Source organism: Scleropages formosus, chromosome 11 (assembly GCF_900964775.1).
Source record: "Scleropages formosus chromosome 11, fSclFor1.1, whole genome shotgun sequence".
NCBI classification, from domain to species: Eukaryota; Metazoa; Chordata; class Actinopteri; order Osteoglossiformes; family Osteoglossidae; genus Scleropages; species Scleropages formosus.
The window spans coordinates 1,662,063-1,678,784 of NC_041816.1; the positions used below are offsets into that span (position 1 = coordinate 1,662,063).

At 43.2% G+C, this 16,722-nt stretch overlaps 1 protein-coding gene across 1 annotated transcript in view; it reads left to right on the top strand.

The window, feature by feature from the left end:
- The first annotated feature begins 212 nt into the window (after positions 1-212).
- LOC108934600 (leucine-rich repeat and immunoglobulin-like domain-containing nogo receptor-interacting protein 1) overlaps positions 213-16,722 on the top strand; it is a 35,090-nt gene continuing 18,580 nt past the window's right edge. The window contains exon 1 of the mRNA XM_018752534.2: positions 213-280. The gene's annotated coding sequence lies outside the window, so the exon portion shown is untranslated. The remainder of the gene's footprint in view (positions 281-16,722) is intronic.

Genomic DNA, 16,722 nt, shown 5'->3' on the forward strand with positions numbered 1-16,722 from the left:
TGTGTCTAAGTGCATGTGCACGTGCCTCTGCCAACATGCAGCGTTACATCTGGAGAGGATTCAATGGCGAATATAGACACAAGTGCGCAACTCGACTGTAGCGCTGTGTGTTTTGGAACTTTTTCCACCGTGGACTTTATCTGCGTTAATGTGTGCACTTCCACACGAGCATCTCTTCAATGGAGTCGTCAATCTCTCTCCGGTACTCAAGGGCATCTGGGACTTCAAATCTACCCCGGCAGAACGGAAGAGACACTTTCGGATTTCCCCCTCAGCTCTGGTGAGAGTGCTTTCCTTTGCCGTGTTTCCTTCAAGCAGTGGTGTTATTTGTTGGCTTAGTAAATACGCATGTCCAGGAGACATGCTTGTACACACTTTACATGAAACGTAGCAGCAGTGAGGGAGAGCAGGATGGGAGATCATGGTACCGAAGTGTGAAGAGTGAAATTGTAGCTCAGGTGCCATTTTGGATGCGTTTTCTGAAGTCCTGCAGGGTTATTACCGGAAAACCGAGGTGAGAAGGTAACAGTAATGTGGAACGCTCTCCCCTATCGATGTATACGCCACAAAGAAGTCATCTGCCAGGTTTATTTATAATGTTTGCGTTATTGTTTTAATGCAAGCAGCGGTTTACGAAAAAGGTTTTTACAGCTATTGCGAACTCTTCTTGTATATGGATTGGGACGGGGCCTCACCCCTCGTGTTTCCTGACCCTCGAAACATGAGTGAAGTTTAGGTTGTTGGCATCTGCTTTGCATAATTTATACAAGACGTTGTTATCTTTATCTCAAAAAAGATATTCCATGTATTTCACTGAAAACTGTTCGCTTTTAGTTCTGCTTTTAAATGTACTCAGTTTTTCTTTTTTTTTTAATCTCTATTGTAATGTGTCTATTGTACATTTTTATACCTTTGTGATGGTACTGGAATGATACGGCACCACCTGGCTCCGAGGGTTTTCCAGACGTCTGAAGGTAGGGAATGAAATCAAGAGAATGAAAAGAAATAGATTATCTTTAAAATATAATAAAATCTTATGGGGTGGAGTAGGAGGGTGTGATGGAGGAGGGAGAGTCAAATAAAACACAGGCATAGACACATAGATTACCCTGACAAATGAAACACTGCAGAACTTGGAGTTTTACTGGCTTTTCAGTCACAAAAATCAATATGCGTTTGCATAAAACACACGAGAAATGCGCAGGCTAGAAAAAGTCAAATTGCACAGATTTAGCAAGAAAACGGACCTGTCTTCGTTCGTTCCTTTCCGGTATTGTTGTATAAGCAAAGGTGCTACACGGTTAGCCTTTAATAAGACTTGGATACAGAACCACATAGTGGGACGCACCACTGGGCTTGTCAGAGGTGGAAATTTAAATGTCGCCTTTTGCCGTGTGCCTCTGTTTGGCCAGCTTTCAGTCGACTGGCCGGCTCATTTGGCAGAGATGCGAAGAGGCAGGGTGCAATGGGATGGGGGTGCTTTGCTCTAGCCGTAAATTTAATTCATTCACACAGTATGTGAGGATTACGTCCAGCAGGGGCCGGTTTACTCAAATAACAGATGGTTACGGAATTTTTTGTACTTTGCTCCTCGGTCACGACGTCGGTATGAAATTTCAGGAAGGTTAGAGGAGACCTTGCTTTGACTCAGCTGGTCTGCGATGAAGCCTCTTGTTCCGAGGAAGAAGAACAGCGAGATCAGCCGTTGGAAGTGTCTGGGAGAAAATAAAATGACTGACTGGCAAATTTTGTGTTTAAAAGGTGCTGCTGACATTTTTAGTAACTCGGTGAATCTGGCATGCGTTGTCATAAATAAAAAATATTCCATATTCTCACAAATCTGTAACGAGAACTTTAAAAAGAAACCCTCGATGGAAGAAAACGACTGGGATATTTGTGCACAAAAATGGACAGCGCATCGAAAAGCTGCTTTTCGAAATTTGGTCTCGGAGAGGTTGGGCAGCTGAAGATTCAAGTCCAATTTCAGAAGTAATTTACCAAAACAGGCACAGAGGACAAAGACACTTAAGTTAGCATCATGGTGAACTTAATCAATCCAATTTGCCACACCGTAATTAGCTTTTTACAGTCTTTTAATTATCATCGGTGGTATTGGACCTTCAGCTTGCTGATGAGCCTGGCCCATGGTGTGCAATGCAGACACTGCAGACCACGTCTGAGACACGGGATCCTGCTTGACTGGCATCTCCAGGAGAAAACCATTCACTCCTCGCTGCAGGGATGCTTTTCGCTGAAACTATCTCATATGAGAAGGTTAGGACGTCATCATCTGCTCCAGGATTTCCTCTCTTCCCTTCTGCTCTCTGCTCTGTCTGGGAGAGATTTTCACACCTCTGCCATTTCTAGCAGGGACACGCCGGGCCACGCGGGGCCACGGAGCCACCTGACGGCCTCCTGGAGCGAGCATGAGAAGGAGGCAAAGAGAAAAAGGGACCTTGGGAATATTCAACATTTTACTCCAATTAATACATAACGGAAGGCAGCTGCATTCAAGCAATCACTTGTGTGGGTGATTAGGGGAGCATTGAAAACGCAGCTCTCACATCTCTCGACTGTGACTATACAATGGAATGAAGTCCACGCTGCGTTTCAATACTCAGCACTCAATACAAGCAGAGAATAATCACTTTTATGAAGGTATTAACACTCACAGGAGACCATTACTGCTGTCATGATGGTGTACCTTTGGGTATGTTTCTGTGATTATCATGCCCAGTTGTCAAGTAATGGCTGATGGAGACACGCGTAATTATTTGATACCGGGCCAACGCGAGTGCGGGCCAAATGGATGTACCAGAACCGTGCCACATTTATTCATCTCCAGCTCAAAACTAGGGACACTCTTTGTTTATACAAAGAAAGGGATTTTGCTAAATTACTTAAGACGCTTTTCGCCAGTAAATTTATAGTGGAAAGTGTGTTAATTAGATTTCAAAATTATGAGTCCGTAAGGAGCTCTTATTAAACATTGTTGTCACATGCAGAGGTCCATGTGGAGATGTCTCAGAATGGAAGCGGGTCCAGTTTCAACAACTGGATTTTTATTATTCCTTTAAAAGGAAATTGCAGAGCAGCGAAACGGTCATGTACATAGCAAATAAACAAAGTGTACTGTCTTTGCAGGACACTGGCGTTGGAGGTATGAACATTATGACATAGACGTGTCGTTGAAGGTATTCAGCTTCTACTGAATATGTGCGATGCTTCTCCTGTATTTGTATTTAGGTGATTGTCTCAGTCTACGTAACAATTTACCAAATACACATTAGGCTTACAATGAACCGGTGTGCAGCGTTTCACTGTCGAAATCACCACCGTTTCAATGTCAGACTAAGTTCTTACACACATTGACCTGAATTATTATACTATTGCTTACCTGACAGATATTGTCCAAAACGGCTTGCAGTTTTACACTATTATACGTCCAGATATTTGAATTTAGCAATTGTGAGTTAAGCGTCTGGTGGAAGGCTCAAGTCAATGCCCCCTGGTGCTACATAACCTTCTATCCATGACTCTAAAAAGAACATTCCATATGAGTCTTTCCTGTGGATGCTCTTAAACAAGCATTTTTGCTCTAACTAGGATATGAATGCGGGTATAATAACTGTGTTATAGGCATAGAGTTGCTGCAAGTATTCAATATTTCTATGCTGCTTTACAAGGTTTTCTGGAACTGACTACTTGACAACGAGCTGGCGGAGCAAGGTGGCATGATAGTGAGGGAATGAAACACAGCAGTGTGAGGGGCTTAAAAAGCCTCCTAAAATTAATGTTGACATATTCAGCCCTGAAATGTCAACACGAATTAATTACCACGTGTTGTAGAAAGCAGCAGTTTGCCTCCTCTGAGTATTCTCTCCTTGTGCGGGAGTCACTTGGCAGACGCAGTAAAGGTACCACTCGGAACAGGCATTCCGCCCTTCCTGTTTAGGGACACCGCTGAGAGTTTGTGTCTACAGACAGAGCGGTATTGCGTCTTTGTGCAAACATACTTTGAATGACAAAACGAAACCTTTATTCTTCCCAGTTCGCTTAGCTGACACTCGCCTCCAAAGCGATTTCCAAGTTTTACCTCTTCATGTAATTTCTGTTTTACGCCAAGGTCGTGCACCTTGTTCGCAGACATTACAGGAAGGACATTCGGGAGGCTGGAAGCAGCAACCTTCAGCCTACAAGTCTTTGTGCCTAAACTGCAGACACGGTCCATGCTTTGGAGGCCCCTGAAATTCTTACAACCCCTGCAATGTCATTAGGCTTAAGAATCTTAAGTTAACTGATACTGTCGGCTCCTTCGCCAATTCAGCTTATCTTGGGAAAGTGAGAACATCGGAACACCGGGGAACAGGGCAACACCGTCTTGCATTTAAATGAACATCATGATGGGAACGGGAGCCTTTTAAGGATCCTCATAAACTACTAATTCATTCATCGGCGATGCATGACGCCCCGTAGATCATTTAAAAAAGTTATTTAATGCCTCTGTGGAGACTCCAGTCTTTGGTGTTAAATCTGCTTTTGCGTTATTTACTATCCTGCCCCAAGGTGTCTTTTCGTCTCCTACCGCTGCAGTCAGAGGAAAGACAAATTTGGTCAGATTCCATCTCATGCAGCTTTTCATTCATACACTGTGTAGTCCAAACTGAATATTTTAAAGTATTTCTTCACTTTTGGGATTAGTCTGCTCCCTTCCATACTCCTTGAAACAATTTCCAGTGACTTGGAACGCAGAGCTTAAAACGAGTCTTGGCAGTTCCTTCTTGGATGTTCATGTAAATGCCTTTTGACATCTGATATTGCTATTTCTGATCCACCTGGAGGTTTGTCATGGAATTACTCCGCAAGAGCCGAGCGCTTCAATAAATAAACACAAATCAAATGAACTGAAAAAATGAAGAAACAAATCTGCATGCTATTCAGATAGTTAGACTCTCATAGCAGCCTCTTCGGAGAGGCCTTGGCCTGTTCATGATGCGGTTTAGATCTGCGCTTTAGGTGTGGAAGCACAGCGTTCAATTATCACTATGGGCTGCCCCCGGCAGAGTGTCTGCATTGCCATCGGGAGCGTGTGAAATGGAGTGACAGGTGCGACACAACACCAATCAATCAGGCACAAGTCAATTTCACCTGTGTTCTTTCCAGGCTGCACCAGGGAGCAGCATGGGGGCAGGCTGGCATTCCCCAGGGGTCGTGTTGGTGGTAGCACGGGGGTAGCTGTTCAATTCTTGCTGTAGGCTGCCCATGGCAGAAAAGCTCCTCTGGTTTGCACTGCTAGGCCCTGGGGTATTCAGGGTTAAAATCCATATGTTACATCGGACACATGCTGTCTGAAACCGGGGTTGAGGCGAACCAGAGCCTAACCCGGCAACACAGGACGCAGGACCGGAGGGTAGGGGACACACCCAGGACAGGACAGGACGCCAGTCCATCACAGAGCACCCCAAGCGGGACACGAACCCCAGACCCACTAGAGAGCAGGACCCGGCCAAGCCCGTCGCGCCACCACGCCCCCCTGACGTTACAGCACAACTGCACGAAAAATAGAAAAAAGTGAAATGTGTAAAACAAAGCTTAGTGCATTGTCCTTGTCCTTTCAGAAGACTGGTGGTCGATCGGTGACTATGGCTACTTTCAAGTATGACTTAAGTAAATCAAATACATATACCATTAGTGACATAAAATGACATTCCTGCAAGTGAGAAAACAAACAACAGCTGATCAATATATCCCTGGCAGAATCATTTTTGGATAGAACAATGTATGTTTCTTTCAGGTTTTATTGCACTTTTCTCATCACTCATTCAGCAGAACCTGTCCACATTACCTTGCATCCGAAAAATCACGATTCACTCAGGCGAGCAACAAACATAGTGGATGGAATCATTCAATCCACACAACAACTGGGTGAGAAATTAAGTAAATGATGATGAGCGTTAGTGACCTACTCCAGTGGGGGAAGGATGGGAAAACAAAACAACACATTAATAATGAGCATTGTGATTTTTTTAAACTAAATGATATGGGGTTTTTCATAGAATGTTTGGACCCAAGAGTGCAGACAGGTGATAATTTAGGTCATAGATACGCACACAAGAGTATTTTACCATAATATCAAATGAGTGCACTAGTTTACTGCTACCTAGTTATTACACGTTCGCCTTGCAGTGTAAAGATCATTTCATGAAGGCTTCTAAATGGACAGGTACTGCGACATACGGTATGTCTGAACGAAAATGTAATTGATATACCGTGTCCATCTAAACATTTTTATCAGAATACCTATATTCTGAGACTGTTCTGGTCTTGTATTTTACTGAAATTGCTTTTCTCTGTGCCCCAGTTCCAGAAATAATGCTGGAATAAAAATGTATCTTTTTAACCAGTCAGAGTTACACCTGCGGCCTAATATGAAACCCAGTACAATCGCACAGTACAGAAATGCATACAAGTGTAAGACTCCAGCTTTATGAAGTGTTTTTGGGGCAAACTAATGCTCTATAGGGGGCGCGGTGTCGCAGCAGGCTTGGCCGGATCCCGCTTGCTGGTGGGTTCTGGGGTTCGAGTCTCTGTTGGGGTCCCCGCGATGGACTGGCGTCCCGCCCTGGGTGTGTCCCCTCCCCCTCCAGCTCCGGCTCGCCAAGACCCCGCTCGGGACAAGTGGCTTCGGCCAATGTGTGTGTGTGTGTGTGTGCGTGTGTGTGTGTGTGCGTAATGCTCTGTAACTAGAACCCAAACAGCATCTGGGATAGAAAGTAGGTTTTCAGAAGCCTCAACTGGCAGAATAGAGGTGACTGTGCATCTCCAGCGACAGGAACCAGCTGGCGTCCAACTTGATGTTCGCGCAAAGGTGCAAAGAGGCGCGGCGAGAATAGCTTCATCTGCAGAATCTGCACAGCATCCGTGACGCATTCCCTTCGCAGACCCCCCCAACCCACCCGCTCCAACCCCTGCCTCTTTCCACCCACATTGCTGAATGCTGTGCAATTACAATTAAGGGGCAAACAGACTCCCGTGGCAAGACGAGCCCAGGGTGGTGAAATATGCCTGGGTGGAGCAATCAATAATACCACAAAGAGCTGCTCTGGCCACCAGGCAGCACGCCTCAAAGCCGAAAGCCCAGTCCTATTGCACACCAGCGCGGTTTCAGGCACGACAAACCGAAACAGAGCCGCAAGCACGCAAATCTGTGGGAGGAGGCCGAGCGGCTCAGTCGCGATGGAGTCAGGCACACCTCTGCGCCTGTGGCTTGTCTCAGCAGGAAAGTCGTTGCCCTCCCGCTGTACTCCAGGGGGAGTGGCGGCTGAAACGCTGCATCTTCCTCTGGCAGAAGGCGGACGGGCCAGACGAAGCTGGATTTTCACACCTCGTTCTCCGCAGTTGCCTGTCTCTCCGAGAAAGGTGGTCGCTTAATAATTTACTGTTTATTAAATCTTACATTCTGAGCGTTCAATTTTTAACCACTGCAATTGTTTAAACTTAAACATCAAGGTGCACAGTGCAAATTTTATTAAACGGCAAAATTACAAACATTGCAAACATGATAATGTATATGCAGTCTTCATGCAGCCATTACTTAGCAGGTGATTAAACCCTTGCCGTTTCTACAGGGTGTAATGCATGTTAGCGTAATATAGGCTGGCACAGTGCCGGTGTTCATCTTTTATCTGAATTTAGCTGGTGAGTACGGCTTTAATAATGATATAAAGCAGACAGGCTCAGTCAGCTTATTATTTGCATATGTGTTTTTTTAATATTGCAAATCTGCGACATGAATATGCAGTTATTTGAGCAGTTATGTTCACAGTCATTTGGCCTTAATGTGCTCATTTTTCAAAGGTTTCACGGTAACGCCCGCTGCTGACACCTGGCACCAACCTGATGCCAGTGCTCTGCAAATGTAGAGCACCCCCCTCCCCCGGCCCCCCCCACCCAGTGCTGGCGGAGGAGTCGCATCCCGTGTGTGTCTGTACATCCACTATCTGCTCTTCCCAGTCACAGAGCAAGACATCTTTGCTGCTTCTATCCTTTTTTGCTGCAAGAGACAAAACATGTCTAATACTATTCCAGGGGGAAATGTCAGAAAAAAAGCATTTTCTGTTGTGACATATAGTAGCTGAGACAGGCCTATTGCAATTGAAGATCATGCATTTCTCTTCGGGGCGGTACAAGCGCATTTGTGCAGCTATGGTTGATTCTTTGCGTTTAAGTGAAGGTCATTTACCATTTACTTCATCTTAAGACAGATTTAAACATCACATTCAGTTCTCCTGCACCGGTCCTTTCAAAACATATTTAATGTAGATGGTTTTTTTTTGGTTGCAGCGCTGGCGATGAAAGAATGTTCGGTAATTATAACTATTTGATCTCTTATGCAGATTATGAGAGAGGGGAAAACGCTTTCATGCAAAAACAAATGGATTCATGATGTCGGAAATTGAGTGTAAATCAGACATGTCACAAACGTCACTGTGTATATGCACGGCGTTGCCAAAATCTTTCCGGAAGATTTGACGGCATTTTTTTTTAAAGCGCATATCAACTCGATGTGGCAACGGTCTTTCCCGTGCAGCAGTTTTGCGACCTGCGTAGCGGAAAAATAGAAATTAGAAGTGGTTTTAGATAAAGGAATCAAAAAATAGCAATGCAAAGTGAGATGTGCGTTCGCTGTGTATTCTAGCTAAATGACTAAATGGCTTGGGATTTGTTGATGCCAATATCCTGAAGTTCCCTGTAAAGCTCACTTAAAATGTTTGATCAATATTCTAATTGAGTCTCTCTGCCTCAGTGTCTTTTGAAGGTTATGCATATTGCTCCCATGGTGCTGGTTTACTTGTCTTTGAACTTTTCCTTTTTCCTGTTAATTTCTGCAGTTTTAGGAGGATCACATGAAACTCAGTTGAGAGTTTTGTTAAGGTCTAAACTGACACTTGCATGAGAATGAATCAATAGCCCGCCCTTATAAACTATATTGTAATGAAAAGGTAGAGAATCGCACTAAATGCAGAATAAGATTATTATATGTGAAGATGAGATTGTCCTCTTCAAAGCGCTAGAGATGCATTCACACTGCCTGAGACACAATTTATATGAGACTCAATAGAGACCTTGACCACTTCTTCACGTACTTTACTACTTAAAATATAAATACAAATAGATACCGCATGTGCCTCTGGATTTCTAAGTGTCAGCTTAGAAAAATGGATAAAAATGACCCACTTCTGGAAGAGGGTGAATAATTCTATACTGTAGCTTAACAGTGTAGGTTGCTTTGGAGAGAGGCGTCAGCTGATATGATAAAAACTCTGCATATGTAGTTTTTTGGCTACATATGTCTACATGTACAAAGCAGCCTCCAAAAACATTGGTGTCCTTGAGAAAAATAGCAGAATAGCTATCTGTCATTAAAAATCAGGAAAGACCACAGGCTTTTATTCAACGGCGTCTTTTTGCAGCAATTGATCCGTACGTGAGTAATACAGGATATTTTTAAGGAACACGGGCTGCAATATTATTTGGTCCTCTGTTCTTAGTATTTAGTGCAACATCCGCTGGCAGAGATAGCAGCGCAAAGCTTTTTCCTATCATTTTTAAATACATGCATGCACGTAAACAGGTAATGCGGGAGCTCGCACACTCCTGCTGGCAAAGCCTTGCGCGCGTCTGCTGATGCTCAGCACAAACCGAGTCAGACGTTTCTATCATGTCTGCCAGAGCTTTCTTGGGTCCCCTTTGCAATCACTCAGTGCTGCTACATTCTGAGGAAACCTAGGTGCAATAAAAGTGAAGGATTGTGTTCTGCATGATGTATCCTAAATGACTCACAGGGTTCACCAGGCTATATACTACAGGGTTTTTTCGGGGAAGATGTGAAGAGTGTAACCACGGAAAGTGTACACTATGCACAGCCAACACTCGGTAGCATCCCAATAAAATACTGGGAATTTATGACAAGGTGTCATGTCACACAAGGCTGCTGCATCAATAGAAATATGATTAAACAACTGACAGCTGCAAGATCTTATATGGGTACTCAGCTAAAACTGCTAAATAAAAAAAAATAATAATTTTATGTGTACTGCAGCAGATGCTTTACTTAAATGGGACTGGCAACTGTGGATATAAAATCATTAAGTTCTTTAAAATTAATGTAATGACTGCTCAGCTGTGAAAACATGTTTCATAATTAATGCATTATGCAACCTTAATTTGGGCGAATCATTAAAAAATTGAAATAAAGTAATTTGCTCTGGTGGAAGTGGCCAGAAAAAAATGGCTGAGCGTTAGAACTGCACCATTTACGATTTTGACAGTTAAAGACTGGTGCAAGGGTACGGAAACCGATCGGCACACGATATAATTGCTGAACGCGCCAGTTAGTGGTAACACGCCATTGAGCTCGTACAGGAGGAGCGTAGAAAGCGGACAGTGACTTATTGAATTGCTACCAAGGATGGGAGTAAAGCACCAACTGGGCACCTGCTGTACGCTTTTACCTCCTCTAGCAAATCTCTCCGCATTTCCCTGAAACCATTATGCGGGTGGCCAAAGCTCTGCACGTTCTGATTCTCGCTTTATCTCGACTACTGCCAGCCTGAGTCGCTAAGGTAAACACAGACCCTGGGGCTGAAAAGCAATGTGTGATAATAATTTAATCATGAAGCAAAGCTCTAGCTCAATAAACTGAGATCTCCGAGCTGATAAGATCGATTAAATTATTTAGCTACAACTAAAAATCAAAGGTTATCTTTTCTGCGGGTGGGGTAAGTGTTTGCATGGTGTCTGAAACTGGCGTGTGCAGTATTAAAAGCAGAGTATAGACACTAAAATGCAACAGCTAGGAAATTTAACCTAAAAGAACAGATATAAATGAAAGAATCTTGAGCCTTGGCCAGTGACACTGACATCTCATCGCTGAGCTATGAATTAATGAAATGGCAGAAGTGCTGGTACAGCAATATTTCTTGTTGACTGTCTGTCATGTGCAACACCGGAAAGGAATGTAAAAGCGATGTATTTGCACACGCGAACTGCCTGAAGCCGCTTGTTCCAAGTGGGGACGTGGCGAACCAGATCCTGACCTGGCAACGCAGGGCGCAAGGCTGGAGGGGGAGGGGACACACCCAGGCCAGGATGCCAGTCCATCACAAGGCACCTCAAGCAGGGCTTGAACCCCAGGTCCCCCAGAGAGCAGGAACTGGCTAAACCTGCTGTGCCACCACAATGTATTTGCCTTTACTGAAATTATTCATACTGCAACTTTTTTCTTCTGATTCAGCCAAAAGCTACTTTGCACTAGCAAAATACATACCATTGTGCGGTTATTTTAAACTGTTTACTCCATATTCCACTCCATAGTACTCCAGTTGAGGCTGAATACTTTTCTCAGTAACAAGAGAGTCTTGTTTCATATTGTATACCTAAATGGCAAAACAATAAGAATGTAACATTTCCAGCAGAATAGTACTTGAATATCTCCAAGAAATTCCCACAGATATCCATACAGATAAAAGCTTGCTTTACACTCATGTTTTTGGCACTATAAAGAAGACTTAATGTGACTTCAATATGTTTTTGAAATCCATAAAGCACATATAGGTTCCTCTATTCAAACTAATACTGAAAACACCTGAGACCTTACTAACTTTTCCCGCCTCCATACATGGACTCCCTGTGTGATGATCATCTGAGTTCCCAATTTTTAAAGATGCAAACATATTCAAGTTTATTTTTTCTTTAATTTTCATTACCGTTCTGTTTCGTAAAATTTCACTCTGATGTGGAGTGAAAATACGTGTGCAATCTGTTATATCTACACAATTTCATTTAAAATGTGACCTTTACTATGCTCATGTCTTTAGGAGAGCACACATTCCACCAGTGAACAGAACAGGTGCAGAGGAGATGCTTCATCTATCTATCTATCTATCTATCTATCTATCGCATGCGGAGTTTTAAAAAGTTTCGAGGAAGGTACTGGATGTACTGAACACTATTAATCAGTGATCAGCATAAGTGATATCCAAAAACTCTTACTTTTCATTTCTCCACACAGAGCATCACTTTACAAGACTTTGGTATATTAAATGTGGGTGTGTCCTTTTGCCATCAGACCACCCAATGTCATGGCAGACTGAGAAATGAGGCTGAGAACATGATGGCAAGTGGCTCCCTACTGCTGCATCATAATGGGAAATAGTGAGTTAAGCCTCGCTGCTGTGCCAGAGGTCTGTAATTATTCCCATCCCAGAGTGTGCGCCCCATCCAGCGTGGACTACGTGAGAGTAATGGGCCTTTCAGTCGTGAAGACTCATTTTACATTCATATAGTTTTAACGCAAGGTGAAGTTCTGCACAAGAGGTGGTGGAATGGAGGCACTTGAGAGACAAATTACAGAACTGTGCATAATACCTACTTACAGCGAGCATGCATTGTTTTGTATGGAGCAACTGCCATGAGTTTTTAGTGCAGGCAGGCATCAAGCAGTGGGCATTCTAGTCATGTTTACAACAATACTGCTGTATCAAACCTCATTTTTCATTCATTGTCTATTTACAGTTATTCAGAATGAAGTGATATGTATTTCAGATTAACATGTGTAACTTGCTTCTATATTGCTTATTATCATTTTTATGGGAAGCAGTAATTGTCCTTTGAAAGAGCCGAGGAAAGACCCGCTCAGATTTCTGTGACCATGAAATTCACGCGGTACCATAGCTTTATTATTATTAAATTGTTGTTTAGGTGGTTTTTTCATCCGAAGTAACTTATGTGACCCACTTACACGGCTGAGCACTTTTAGTGGAGTAGTACTACAGCAGCACTAGGAGCAGGGAGGGGATCTTGGGCTTACAACGTTCACGTTCCATGGGAATGTCCTTAACAGCTGTAATACCCGCTGCTTTACTGAAGAGTTTCAGGTTATTTTTAGCAAACTGTGTGCTTTATGATTGTCTTTTTGTTCTGGTTTCCTCATCATGAGCAATAAGATCCTTATTGATGGTTTTTGCAGCGTGGGAAAGGTTGTTTCCCTTCAAACTGCATTCTTATCAAGACTAAACTGAATGAAATGAACCAAGGTGACAAATTGCTCTAATAATGTAATCTGTGATGTTTGATTTCTTCTGGTTGCAAAGAGTGTTGAAATTAAGTCGAATCTCTTTGAAGCTCTTTCCCTAGACACTCTGCTCTTCTTTGTAAGCATCTAAAAATATATTCATATTTTGCCTGGCCCTTCTTGTTCCATAAATTTTAGCACTTCCGTACTAACTGATGACATGACCAATTCATCGTGGACACTGTGTGACACATGGCACATTCAACACTTTAAGCACGACTAAAGCAGAATAATTCCATTACCGAAGTACTAATTCAGAGACGTGTTTTTTTTTTTTTTTTTTTGCAAAACTGCCTTTTAAATCAGATTACATTTCTGTGAATCCCAGTAACATCCAGTTAACAGTTAAAGGTGTGATCGCCAAGTCTTTCTCTTGCCAGATAGTACAGACAACTTAAACGAATCCTTGTGATGTTCATTATATATGTAGTATACTAATCAGTTCCTCACAATCAGTTGACACATATTCCGAACATTCATTTTCACTGCTAAATTTTGATATGTTTGTTTTTTGCAGTTATTTCTAGATACAGCTATGGATGACATGTCCTATAAAGGTAAATGCACAGCGCAGTGCAGTTTCAGACATGTGATTCTCAAAGTACAGTCAGTTAGTCCAATACGACTGTGTTTGTCAGCATATATTACATGAGTCGTAGGGAATACTGAAGCTTTTTTAACAGATACCGCAGTGCAGATAGGAGATCGGTAGAAAGGTGTACCTAAAATTAATGTGTTTTTAAATTCACCTTGAAGTTTCATGGTGGAGTGGGTTTGGCTGGTGCCTGCTGTGTGGGGGGTCTGGGGTTCAAGCCTTGTTTGGGTTCCCCTCCGATGAACTGGCATCCCATCTAGGGTGTTTCCTCTCTCCCCTTCAGCCTTGTGCCCTGCTTTTCCGGGATAGGCTCCAGCTTGCCGTGACCCGGCGTGGTACCAGCGGTTGTTGACATTGATTGAGTGAGTGGGTTTTTAGGGAGATTCAGCAGTTCTGAGGCAGAGAGGGAGCTCCTTCCACTACACTGTAGCCAGAACATTCGAGGTTTTGATATTGGATCTCTATATCTAGAGAAGAGTAGCTCCAGATACATTAAAGTGATTTGCAGCCTGCTGTCTTGTTGCCTGGATCATACTTTTGTATTTGTAGTTTTAACAGAATCTCCCTGAGTGACCAACCCTGCACTCTTCCCAGACGCATTGCCCACCGACGCATCCCTGTTCTGCGTTTCTTTTGTAAGGATGAACACCGTATGCGTCCCGGGTTGTCTGAATACTTAACATGTATTTTTTTCATATCCTTTTATATGTAAACTTTCGCTATTCTATTTCTGAAATTGCCATACCTGTTGTATCACAAGCTTTACTATAAATCAAAACAGCACATTAAAAGCATTCTAGCCAAGCACTGAACCGTTATGAAACATTACAGGACAGTTGGTATTCAATTTTACCTTACACAAAGCTAAGGAACAGAGTTAAGGCCCCAGACAGCAGGAATACACTGTGAAATGAAACAGTTTGTCCAACGGCGCATGCTCCAGACTGCTCTTAGGCATCATTAGACAGCCTACAGCAGTTATGCTGCATAGAAAAGAGATGAGTGCATTTTCCCGGAACAGTTCGCAGGGGTTTCTTGTTACTTAAGGAGAGTTTTTAGTCTTTACGCCTGTAAAGTTAGGAAACGCTGGGCAAATCAAAGCGGAATTACTTTCGACTGCAAGCGGAATTAATTAAATACTGTATGTTCATAGTGCGTTGAGCGCAAGTTGTACAGTGTGACTGGCTACATAGCACCCTTGATCTGAAATGAATGGCCAGACTAATTATTTGCTTGAAAGTTATCTTCGGTGAGAATTCGCCGGAACCTTCCGTAGCGTCCTCCCTGTTAAATTGGTCCTCTTCAGCGGAAACCCAGATCATGTAATCATGATTCCGTAAGCCTTTCTTTCTCCGGTCTGAAATGGTATTAAAGTATTTGCTACATCATTTTGCTGCTTAATTAGTCATGCGGAGTCACAAAAATCCATTTGAGCAACTGGGAGCAACTGGGATTAACAAAAGCGCCTCACTATTTTGTATTTGCAGTTGAACATGTTTTGCATAAAGTATTTTTAACAGAATGTAAGAGAATACATTTATGCTTTGTAGCCCATCCCTGTTGTTACGCTGATGATTGACAATTTAAAAATACTCCTGCGCCTTCTCTCTCTGTAAGAAGGTACATTCACAAAAGATTTATGTCGAGAAAATACGAAGACAAATTAAATTGTCACGCAGTATACCGAGGCTGGCAGCATCTCATACATTTATCTTGCCTCTCAGCAATTTTGAAGTCCGGACAAAACACAATTTGAAGTGACCACTTCAAGCATGACCATTTTATGTGAGTGGAGGGCACGCTTGTTACACAATTCAGCTGTCTGCTGTCAGGCGCGACCACGTGCTCGCTCGGATGCCTCGAGCGCATAAAAGCATCGCATATGTGAGACACCAGAACGCGCGCATGGATGCGACGTGTTGGCACACATTTTGCCGTCGCCTTTAATCGCAAATGCAAAATGTCGCCGTGCAGCCAGGCCGACTTTAGCGCCGGATAGCTGAGCTCGGGTTTCATCGACGATTTACTAAAGCTTCTTCCGCTGTCAGACAGTAATAATCAATGTGACCTTGACTTCCTTCGCTTGTTGTGGTATCCCCATAAGCCCTCGGATAGTTATTATTCTCTTGGTGTTTGATGCAGTCCTACAAGCGAGTCGCACACTTCCTGCTAGATATTAAAGTGCTGGGATCCGATTTGGACCAGATTAGCAGCATGGGGTTGTAAACCCGAGCCAGCGGAGTGTTTTACGCATAGACCTGGCTTCAGGTGGCTGCTGCTTGTGGAATTAATCTGCGCGACCAAAGGCTAGAGCTCTGAGTAGGGCGGCTATGCCTCGGCTCGGACCGCGGCCCTAATGGGGCCTTTTTTCGGGAACGGTGCAGGAGCTCAGCGAAAGAAGCACGGTGGTATCGCTTTACACGGCGAGCGGTGCTGGTTAAAGAACGACAATAAAAACCCAATTAGAGGCTGAGGAAAAATGGATTGAGACAAGTGGCAATGCCTCTACCTACTTTATGCTGCGCCACTATCCATGTAAAACACACCGTTTTTCTTTTTCATTCAATGACATTGAGGTTTCCTTCTTCATAAATGTTTGGGGTGCTCTGTCCTTTATTACTAGCAAATTCTGGGCTTTGGACTGACAAATATGAATATCGAATGGGGAGAATCACACTTTCCTGTGTTATCAGAAACATTAAAGGCCATCTAGCCCTGAAAGGTCTTTGGCAGTGTAACAGCAGGGAGCCAAGGATGCTGCTGGGGAAAGAGGGAGGGACATTTTACTCACAATAACATCCAGCCGATGTGGATCTTCCTGAACAAAAAGGAACATTATGACTTAACCTCAGAAATAGATCTCATCAGTTAATTTCATGGGTCACGTTTCTGAATATTTTTCATAATTCTAATGCACCTCTTACCTTTAAGGCACTTAACCTGCTTTACTGGTGCTGCAGTAAAAGGCAGTGCCTAAGGATTTAAGGTTTTG